The following is an 11,294-nucleotide window of genomic DNA, read 5'->3' as shown; positions in this document are numbered from 1 at the left end:
TGAACTCCTCCTACTCTCCTCCTACCTGAACCCACTACTCTCCTCCTACCTGACCCCGCCACTCTCCTCCTACCTGACCCACTACTCTCCTCCTACCAGACACCACTAATCTCCTCCTACCTGACCACACTAATCTCCTCCTACCTGATTTGAAACAGCACCATCCTATGGATATTATCTGATTTATCTGCTGGGACACGCCTACTCTAGGTGTTGGTGATTTGAACCAACACCGCATGTCGGGTTTGAACCGGCACACTTATACTAGGTATACTACGGATATCATCTGACTTATCCGTTGGGCCATTGAGGCACACAAACATGGTGAATTTCTGGGCTGCTTTAAAGTTGTCCTTCTGGAAATCAGTGTGCAAAGCAAAGTGTCACAGTTGTGACTAATGTGGGATTTGAACCCTGGACCTGTGGCTTCCAAGGACAGCCTCTCATCACACTGAGCTAACTGCTGGATACTACTACACAGCTTTTTTGTGCTATTTGATGTAAGTGTGGAAAGCAAAGTGTCACAGTAAAGAAAGATCGCTGGGACACGCCTACTCTAGGTGTTGGTGATTTGAAAACCGCATGTCGTATGTCAGGTTTGAACCTGCACACTTCTACTAGGTATACTACAGATATCATCTGACTTATCCGTTGGGCCACTGAGGCACACAAACATGGTGAATTTCTGGGCTGCTTTAAAGTTGTCCTTCTGGAAATCAGTGTGCAAAGCAAAGTGTCACAGTTATGACTAATGTGGGATTTGAACCCTGGACCTGTGGCTCCAAAGGACAGCCTCTCATCACACTGAGCTAACTGCTGGATACTACTACACAGGTTTTTGTGCCATTTGATGTAAGTGTGGAAAGCAAAGTGTCACAGTAAAGAAAGACCGCTGGGACACGCCTAGTCTAGGTGTTGGTGATTTGAACACCGCATGTCGTATGTTGGGTTTGAACCGGCACACTTCTATTAGGTATACTACGGATATCATCTGACTTATCCGTTCGGCCACTGAGGCACACAAACATAGTGAATTTCTGGGCTGCTTTAAAGTTGTCCTTCTGGAAATCAGTGTGCAAAGCAAAGTGTCACAGTTATGACTAATGTGGGACTTGAACCCTGGACCTGTGGCTCCCAAGGACAGCCTCTCATCACACTGAGCTAACTGCTGGATACTACTACACAGCTTTTTTGTGCTATTTGATGTAAGTGTGGAAAGCAAAGTGTCACAGTAAAGAAAGACCGCTGGGACACGCCTAGTCTAGGTGTTGGTGATTTGAACACCGCATGTCGTATATCGGGTTTGAACCGGCACACTTCTACTAGGTACACTACGGATATCATCTGACTTATCCGTTGTGCCACTGAGGCACACAAACATGGTGAATTTCTGGGCTGCTTTAAAGTTGTCCTTCTGGAAATCAGTGTGCAAAGCAAAGTGTCACAGTTATGACTAATGTGGGATTGGAACCCTGGACCTGTGGCTCCCAAGGACAGCCTCTCATCACACTGAGCTAACTGCTGGATACTACTACAAAGCTTTTTTGTGCTATTTGATGTAAGTGTGGAAAGCAAAGTGCTTTTTTGTTTGTTTGCTTGTAAGTGACAAATCCAGAATGTATTTTTCAATGTATTGTTAGTTCTTAAACATAAACTCATACAGTTCATCCCACAGTGAGATCAGCTTGAGGGTCATACGGTTGTCTGTAACTCATTTCAACTGCCGAATCTCAGGTTTGAACCAGGAACCTTCAGATCTACAGCCTAACGCTCTCCCAGCTGAGCTATTACGGCTTGAAAGTAACATATCCAGTATTTATTTTTACATTGACTGTTACTTGTTACTTCTTAAACAAAAAATCTCATAAAGTTTTTCACCCAGTGAGATCAGCCTAAGAGTCATAGGATTTTCTGTACCTCATTTCAACTGCTGAAAGCCTGGATTGAACCAGGGACCTTTAGATCTTCAGTCTAATGCTCTACCAACTGCGCTAATTTGGCTTGTTAGTGTTACATCCATAATATATTTTTCAATTGATTGTTAGTTCTTAAACAAATAAACTCATACAGTTTTCCCCCAGTGAGATCAGCCTGGGAGTCATACGGTTTTCTGTACCTCATTTGACCTACTGAAAACCGGTTCCATTTGTACACTGTCAAAGTAACTAACTTAATACTATCAACATCTATCTATTCTATAGTCCCTCTACAACAGTGGTTCCCAAACCTTTTCTTGTCAAGGACCCCCACATTTACACTTTATTAACCTGTGGAACCTGAACCTGAACCTGAACCTAACCCTAACCCTAACCCTAACCCTAACCCTAACCCTAACCCCATAAGAGAAGATTGTTACAGATCTAGCAGTGATCTAGAATGATCAATTATATTAATAAAACGTCAAAAACTGTGAAAATGAAGTTGAAGAATCACTATAAATCTAAAACAGGTCAGAGTATTTCATCCAGTTATAAACAAGGAAGTGGTCCGGGTCTGCGACCATTTGATTGGAGGAGACAATGTAAGGAGCCCTAGGATTGGCTGAAGGCAGACCGATCTGATTGGCCAAGGAATCTGTCAATCAGAATGATTGGCACGTCAAAAACCAGCACCTTCCTACTGAGTGTGTTGGGTTTGAACTAGCACAATTCTACAAGGTACTCTACAGATAACTTGTGATTTATCCGCTGGGCCACTTAGCGGCACACAGTTCAGCTGGAATTTCCAGGCCACTTGATGTCAGTGTAGAAAGGAAAACTTCACAGTAAATATGGGGTTTGAACCTTCAATCTCCAGACAATGACAAGAGCACCCTAACTCAGTTACCTATTGCTATCTGCAACAACAGTCTTCCTTTGCCTGTGAGTTAGAGTTTGGAGTTGGATTTTGGCTGATATTTTTTAATCCTCCAAATCATGAAGTACACATGTATGTCTTCCAAACCCATGAACTATAGTATGTCTTTTTTTTATCCTTGAAAATCATGAAAAACAACATATTATAGTAAGTCTTCCGAAACTATATACAGTTTTCTGTAAGTCATTTAAACTGCCGAAACCCAGGATTGAACTAGGGACGTTTAGATCTTCAGTCTAATGCTCTTCCAACTGAGCTATTTCGGCTTGTAAGTGACACATCCAGAATGTATTTTTCAATGCATTGTTAGTTCTTAAACATAAACACATACAGTTCATCCCGCAGTGAGATCTGCTTGAGAGTCATACGGTTGTCTGTACCTCATTTCTACTGCCGACTCACCATCTCCCGATCATGTGGCAGCGTTCTAACACACTGAGCCACTGGCTCCAGACAATTCACATTGCTTTTTTGTTTGTTTTCTTCTTCTGAAATTGGCCTTGAAAATAAAGAGTTATTTGGGGTTTGAACTCACCATCTCCCAAACATGTGGACAGTGTTCTAACACACTGAGCCACTGGCTCCAGACAATTCACACTGCTTTGTTTGTTTGCTTGTAAGTGACACATCCAGAATGTATTTTTCAATGTATTGTTAGTTCTTAAACATAAATCATACAGTTCATCCCACAGTGAGATCAGCTTGAGGGTCATACGGTTGTCTGTACCTCATTTCAACTGCCGAATCTCAGGTTTGAACCAGGAACCTTCAGATCTACAGTCTAAGCTCTCCCAACTGAGCTATTACGGCTTGCAAGTAACACATCCAGTATTTATTTTTTACATTGACTGTTACTTGTTAAACAAAAAAACTCATAAAGTTTTTCACCCAGTGCAATCAGCCTAAGAGTCATAGGATTTTCTGTACCTCATTTCAACTGCCGAAAGCCTGGATTGAACCAGGGACCTTTAGATCTTCAGTCTAATGCTCTACCAACTGCGCTAATTTGGCTTGTAAGTGTCACATCCAGAATATATTTTTTAATTGATTGTTAGTTCTTAAACAAATAAACTCTTACAGTTTTCCCCCAGTGAGATCAGCCTGGGAGTCATACGGTTTTCTGTACCTCAATTGAACTGCTGAAAACCGGTTCCTTTTGTACACTGTCAAAGTAACTAACTTAATACTATCAACATCTATCTATTCTATAGTCCCTCTACAACAGTGGTTCCCAAACCTTTTCTTGTCAAGGACCCCCACATTTACACTTTATTAACCTGTGGAACCTGAACCTGAACCTGAACCTAACCCTAACCCTAACCCTAACCCCATAAGAGAAGATTGTTACAGATCTAGCAGTGATCTAGAATGATCAATTATATTAATAAAACGTGTGGGAGGTCGGGTGGGAAACAGGACTCAGAGAGCAGTGTCAGGGGTTAGACGCACGGTGGCGCCCCTGGATTTATTTCAGTTCAGTTCAAACAAAAGTCAATTTTGTACATCAGAAATCAACAGTCAACATTCCTTCTTGAGGTCCGGTCTTCTATGAGGGTAACAACACTGCAGAGGATGAGAGGGGTGGTTAGCAACGGTCAGAGCACAAGGTAAGTACAGGGGTTGGGGCCTGAGACTCCAGTCTAGGCAATCTACCAACTAGACGTTTCTATAACTTTCCTCTTCTTCTTTTCCTTTCTCAGGGTCCAGAGGGCGCCAGGAGGCTCCCCCGGAGGTTGGTATAAAGGTAAGTGACTTTCTCTATCCACAGGGTACAGAAGAGTACTTTTGAGTAGAAGTACTCGGATACATAAAGGTGAGTAATCAGAGTAAAAGTACTTGGTTCGGGTCCGGGTGAGTAGATAACCCAGGGCCCCTTAGGCTCGGCCAACAGGTGGGTACACAAGTACTTATATTCTGATTTCTCTCTATACAGTGGGCCCGCCGTAGCAGTATGTTACAGCAGCCAATGTGTTAACAGAAACAGCGTCTTTCTTTCTAATGACAGCCTTGGTCTTCTTTCACCAGGGTAAGGTAGGGCTCTCGCCAACTTAAAGTCTTTTACAGGTTTAACTGAACACAAACAGCCTGTCTTCGTTCACAGGGTTGATGTGACACTTTAACTAGAATGTACTTTCTGTGATAAACATCATCCATATCCTCTTCGTTCACATTCTTCAGGTTTAGCGTGACACAGGTAACTATACGTCTTCTCTTCAGTTAACGTCAACAAGGTGCGTCTGTAAGTGCCTCTTCTTAGCCAACATGTGATAGTGAAAGAACGTTTGTCTTACTGCGACCTTAACGTGCGGTGGTCTGCCGGTGGATACGAGGGTCCGTCTTCCGCTACTCGCCGCCGAACCGAGTCAGGGGGGTCTCCAGGTATGCACGGCTTTCCAGTGACCCTTTTCTATGGGGGGCACACACTCCCGTGTGCGCTTTCAGCCCCACTCCTACAAGCCTGATGAAGTGGAAACAAACAGAGTTGAGTTGCGGAACAAACAATCAAACAGAGCATTTAGATATCGTCGAGGGATCCGGTACCGAGAGGAGTGTGCACTTACCATCCAGCGCCAAGCTGCCGACATACACTGTCCGAGCGTTCTTGGGTGAACCAGCCAGTGTCAGGGCTAAGTTCCACTGGCGTTTATAAAGGGCGCGGCTGACAGGTTGCGGCTGTCGCTGATTGCCAATCGGGCGGCGGCCGCATCAGCCGCAGCTGATGTAGGATCGCACTGGGATAGTAGATGCCGTCTATGACGCGTCCGTGGGTGGAGCGCGTCGGCGTTTGTCTGGTTGTCATAGTAACGCGCCCATTATTCTGGTGGTATTGTAGCGAGACTCCACAAACGTCAAAAACTGTGAAAATGAAGAAAATGAAGTTGAAGAATCACTATAAATCTAAAACAGGTCAGAGTATTTCATCCAGTTATAAACAAGGAAGTGGTCCGGGTCTGCGACCATTTGATTGGAGGAGACAATGTAAGGAGCCCTAGGATTGGCTGAAGGCAGACCGATCTGATTGGCCAAGGAATCTGTCAATCAGAATGATTGGCACGTCAAAAACTACGACAGCACCCTAACTCAGTTACCTATTGCTATCTGCAACAACAGTCTTCCTTTGCCTGTGAGTTAGAGTTTGGAGTTGGATTTTGGCTGATATTTTGTAATCCTCCAAATCATGAAGTACACATGTATGTCTTCCAAACCCATGAACTGTAGTATGTCTTTTTTTATCCTTCAAAATCATGAAAAACAACATATTATAGTAAGTCTTCCGAAACTACATACAGTTTTCTGTAACTCATTTCAACTGCCGAAACCCAGGATTGAACTAGGGACGTTTAGATCTTCAGTCTAATGCTCTTCCAACTGAGCTATTTCGGCTTGTAAGTGACACATCCAGAATGTATTTTTCAATGAATTGTTATTTCTTAAACTTAAACTCATAAAGTTCATCCCGCAGTGAGATCAGCTTGAGAGTCATACGGTTGTCTGTACCTCATTTCTACTGCAGACTCACCATCTCCCAATCATGTGGCAGCGTTCTAACACACTGAGCCACTGGCTCGAGACAATTCACAATGCTTTTTTGTTTGTTTTCTTCTTCTGAAATTGGTCTTGAAAATAAATAATTATTTGGGGTTTGAACTCACCATCTCCCAAAGATGTGGACAGTGTTCTAACACACTGAGCCACTGGCTCCAGACAATTCACTTTTTTGTTTGTTTGCTTGTAAGTGAAACATCCAGAATGTATTTTTCAATGTATTGTTAGTTCTTAAACATAAACTCATACAGTTTATCCCACAGTGAGATCAGCTTGAGAATCATACGGTTGTCTGTACCTCATTTCAACTGCCGAATCTCAGGTTTGAACCAGGAACCTTCAGATCTACAGTCTAAAGCTCTCCCAACTGAGCTATTACGGCTTGCAAGCAACACATCCAGTATTTATTTTTACATTGACTGTTACTTGTTACTTCTTAAACAAAAAAACTCATAAAGTTTTTCACCCAGTGAGATCAGCCTAAGAGTCATAGGATTTTCTGTACAGCATTTCATGTGCCGAAAGCCTGGATTGAACCAGGGACCTTTGGATATTCAGTCTAATGCTCTACCAACTGAGCTATTTCGGCTTGTAAGTGTCACATCCAGAATATATTTTTCAATGTATTGTTAGTTCTTAAACAAAAACTCATACAGTTTTCCCCCAGTGAGATCAGCCTGGGAGTCATACGGTTTTCTGTACCTCATTTGACCTGCTGAAAACCGGTTCCATTTGTACACTGTCAAAGTAACTAACTTAATACTATCAACATCTATCTATTCTATAGTCCCTCTACAACAGTGGTTCCCAAACCTTTTCTTGTCAAGGACCCCCACATTTACACTTTATTAACCTGTGGAACCTGAACCTAACCCTAACCCTAACCCTAACCCCATAAGAGAAGATTGTTACAGATCTAGCAGTGATCTAGAATGATCAATTATATTAATAAAACGTCAAAAACTGTGAAAATGAAGAAAATGAAGTTGAAGAATGACTATAAATCTAAACCAGGTCAGAGTATTTCATCAAGTTATAAACAAGGAAGTGGTCCGGGTCTGCGACCATTTGATTGGAGGAGACAATGTAAGGAGCCCTAGGATTGGCTGAAGGCAGCCCGATCTGATTGGCCAAGGAATCTGTCAATCAGAATGATTGGCACGTCAAAAACCACGACAGCACCCTAACTCAGTTACCTATTGCTATCTGCAACAACATTCTTCCTTTGCCTGTGAGTTAGAGTTTGGAGTTGGATTTTGGCTGATATTTTGTAATCCTCCAAATCATGAAGTACACATGTATGTCTTCCAAACCCATGAACTATAGTATGTCTTTTTTTATCCTTCAAAATCATGAAAAACAACATATTATAGTAAGTCTTCCGAAACTATATACAGTTTTCTGTAACTCATTTCAACTGCCGAAACCCAGGATTGAACTAGGGACGTTTAGATCTTCAGTCTAATGCTCTTCCAACTGAGCTATTTCAGCTTGTAAGTGACACATCCGGAATGTATTTTTCAATGAATTGTTATTTCTTAAACTTAAACTCATAAAGTTCATCCCGCAGTGAGATCAGCTTGAGAGTCATACGGTTGTCTGTACCTCATTTCTACTGCAGACTCACCATCTCCCAATCATGTGGCAGCGTTCTAACACACTGAGCCACTGGCTCGAGACAATTCACAATGCTTTTTTGTTTGTTTTCTTCTTCTGAAATTGGTCTTGAAAATAAATAATTATTTGGGGTTTGAACTCACCATCTCCCAAAGATGTGGACAGTGTTCTAACACACTGAGCCACTGGCTCCAGACAATTCACTTTTTTGTTTGTTTGCTTGTAAGTGAAACATCCAGAATGTATTTTTCAATGTATTGTTAGTTCTTAAACATAAACTCATACAGTTTATCCCACAGTGAGATCAGCTTGAGAATCATACGGTTGTCTGTACCTCATTTCAACTGCCGAATCTCAGGTTTGAACCAGGAACCTTCAGATCTACAGTCTAAAGCTCTCCCAACTGAGCTATTACGGCTTGCAAGCAACACATCCAGTATTTATTTTTACATTGACTGTTACTTGTTACTTCTTAAACAAAAAAACTCATAAAGTTTTTCACCCAGTGAGATCAGCCTAAGAGTCATAGGATTTTCTGTACAGCATTTCAAGTGCCGAAAGCCTGGATTGAACCAGGGACCTTTGGATATTCAGTCTAATGCTCTACCAACTGAGCTATTTCGGCTTGTAAGTGTCACATCCAGAATATATTTTTCAATGTATTGTTAGTTCTTAAACAAAAACTCATACAGTTTTCCCCCAGTGAGATCAGCCTGGGAGTCATACGGTTTTCTGTACCTCATTTGACCTGCTGAAAACCGGTTCCATTTGTACACTGTCAAAGTAACTAACTTAATACTATCAACATCTATCTATTCTATAGTCCCTCTACAACAGTGGTTCCCAAACCTTTTCTTGTCAAGGACCCCCACATTTACACTTTATTAACCTGTGGAACCTGAACCTAACCCTAACCCTAACCCTAACCCCATAAGAGAAGATTGTTACAGATCTAGCAGTGATCTAGAATGATCAATTATATTAATAAAACGTCAAAAACTGTGAAAATGAAGAAAATGAAGTTGAAGAATGACTATAAATCTAAACCAGGTCAGAGTATTTCATCAAGTTATAAACAAGGAAGTGGTCCGGGTCTGCGACCATTTGATTGGAGGAGACAATGTAAGGAGCCCTAGGATTGGCTGAAGGCAGCCCGATCTGATTGGCCAAGGAATCTGTCAATCAGAATGATTGGCACGTCAAAAACCACGACAGCACCCTAACTCAGTTACCTATTGCTATCTGCAACAACATTCTTCCTTTGCCTGTGAGTTAGAGTTTGGAGTTGGATTTTGGCTGATATTTTGTAATCCTCCAAATCATGAAGTACACATGTATGTCTTCCAAACCCATGAACTATAGTATGTCTTTTTTTATCCTTCAAAATCATGAAAAACAACATATTATAGTAAGTCTTCCGAAACTATATACAGTTTTCTGTAACTCATTTCAACTGCCGAAACCCAGGATTGAACTAGGGACGTTTAGATCTTCAGTCTAATGCTCTTCCAACTGAGCTATTTCAGCTTGTAAGTGACACATCCGGAATGTATTTTTCAATGAATTGTTATTTCTTAAACATAAACTCAAAAAGTTCATCCCGCAGTGAGATCAGCTTGAGAGTCATACGGTTGTCTGTACCTCATTTCTACTGCAGACTCACCATCTCCCGATCATGTGGCAGCGTTCAAACACACTGAGCCACTGGCTCGAGACAATTCACAATGCTTTTTTGTTTGTTTTCTTCTTCTGAAATTGGTCTTGAAAATAAATAATTATTTGGGGTTTGAACTCACCATCTCCCAAACATGTGGACAGTGTTCTAACACACTGAGCCACTGGCTCCAGAAAATTCACACTGCTTTTTTGTTTGTTTGCTTGTAAGTGACACATCCAGAATGTATTTTTCAATGTATCAATGTATTTGTACACTGTCAAAGTCACTAACTTATCATCTAGTATAGACACTCTACAACAGTGGTTCCCAAACCTTTTCTTGTCAAGGACCCCCGAATTTACACTTTATTAGCCCGTGGAACCTAACCCTAACCCTAACCCGGCTATAATCCATGGTCAAAAACGATGAAAAACGAGGATTTGAAAAAAAGACAAAATCACTTCCAGACCATGGGCTATATAGTCCATGGTGTCGGAGTGATTTTCGTCCTAAAAAATGATGAAAAACGGCATGCTACAGTTCCCTAACCCTAACCCTTGATCGTAGGAGATAGTAATGTAGGACTCTACGGATCGAGTGCTATCCAGTCATAAAGTTTGAACACTTGAAGATACTACTACAGAAAACTGGAAACACCGCCAATGTGGCGCACTGCATCCTATCCGTAGGAATGAACAATCGACAGCAGGTTACAACAGAAACAGGACGGAAGACAATGAGGACGGACACAAATGTGGCCTGTTAATTTCCCCAGCTGGTACCCACTTAAGGCCCAATCAGATCCCAGTTCAAACCCATATAGGCAAACACAGGTGGCACACATGGTTCTGAAATAAAATGGCCCATTTGGATACCACCTAAGACCCAGTTAGAAACCCACATAAGCCCATATGGGCTAACACGGGTGGGCCCTTTGTGAATACTGGGTGCACGGCCCACTTGGAACCCAAGCCCATAGCCCATGTCAAAACCCAATTGGGCCCAGGTGGACATGTTAGCTGGGTATTTATTATGTTTGGTTTTAAAGTAAAATAACATTTCACTGCAATTTCTTAAAACCAGGAAAGTATCTGTGTCATTTTAGAGTTGAGCTAAAAGGCAGTATTTGATACTTTGGATATTCAAATATAGCATATGCTCATGGTGCATCACTTTGTGCAGTACTGTGAACTTGTAGATCTGCTATTTTAGAAAAATAGTGAAAATGTGTGCAAATATTTGAATATTATATTATATTCTTTTAAAGTGAACATTTTTAACTAAAATCTTTGCTTCCGGTGGTATCTGGGGGTCCGCGGCCAAATACATCATTTTGACATGTAAAGGTTTTAGCACCTCCAACATAGCAGCATTAGTTTTCAGAAAACTAAAGGGAAAGGATTTAGAAGACACTTGTAGCCTCAGAAATGACTCTTTGCTTGAACCCTTCCGTGGTCGCCTGATCAAAGTACTCAAATGCTTTACTTAAGTATCAATACTGCAATATAGAACTACTGTTACAAGTAAAAGTCCAGAATTCAAAATGTGCTTGAGTAAAAGTACAAAAGTATTGGCAGCAAAATAAAGTACTCATTATGCAGAATGTCTCGTTTCAAGT

This window comes from Protomyctophum parallelum (assembly GCF_964188405.1).
Source record: "Protomyctophum parallelum genome assembly, chromosome: 10".
Taxonomy (NCBI): Eukaryota; Metazoa; Chordata; class Actinopteri; order Myctophiformes; family Myctophidae; genus Protomyctophum; species Protomyctophum parallelum.
The sequence above is the reverse complement of the archived record's forward strand: the minus strand, read 5'-3'. Positions refer to the sequence as shown.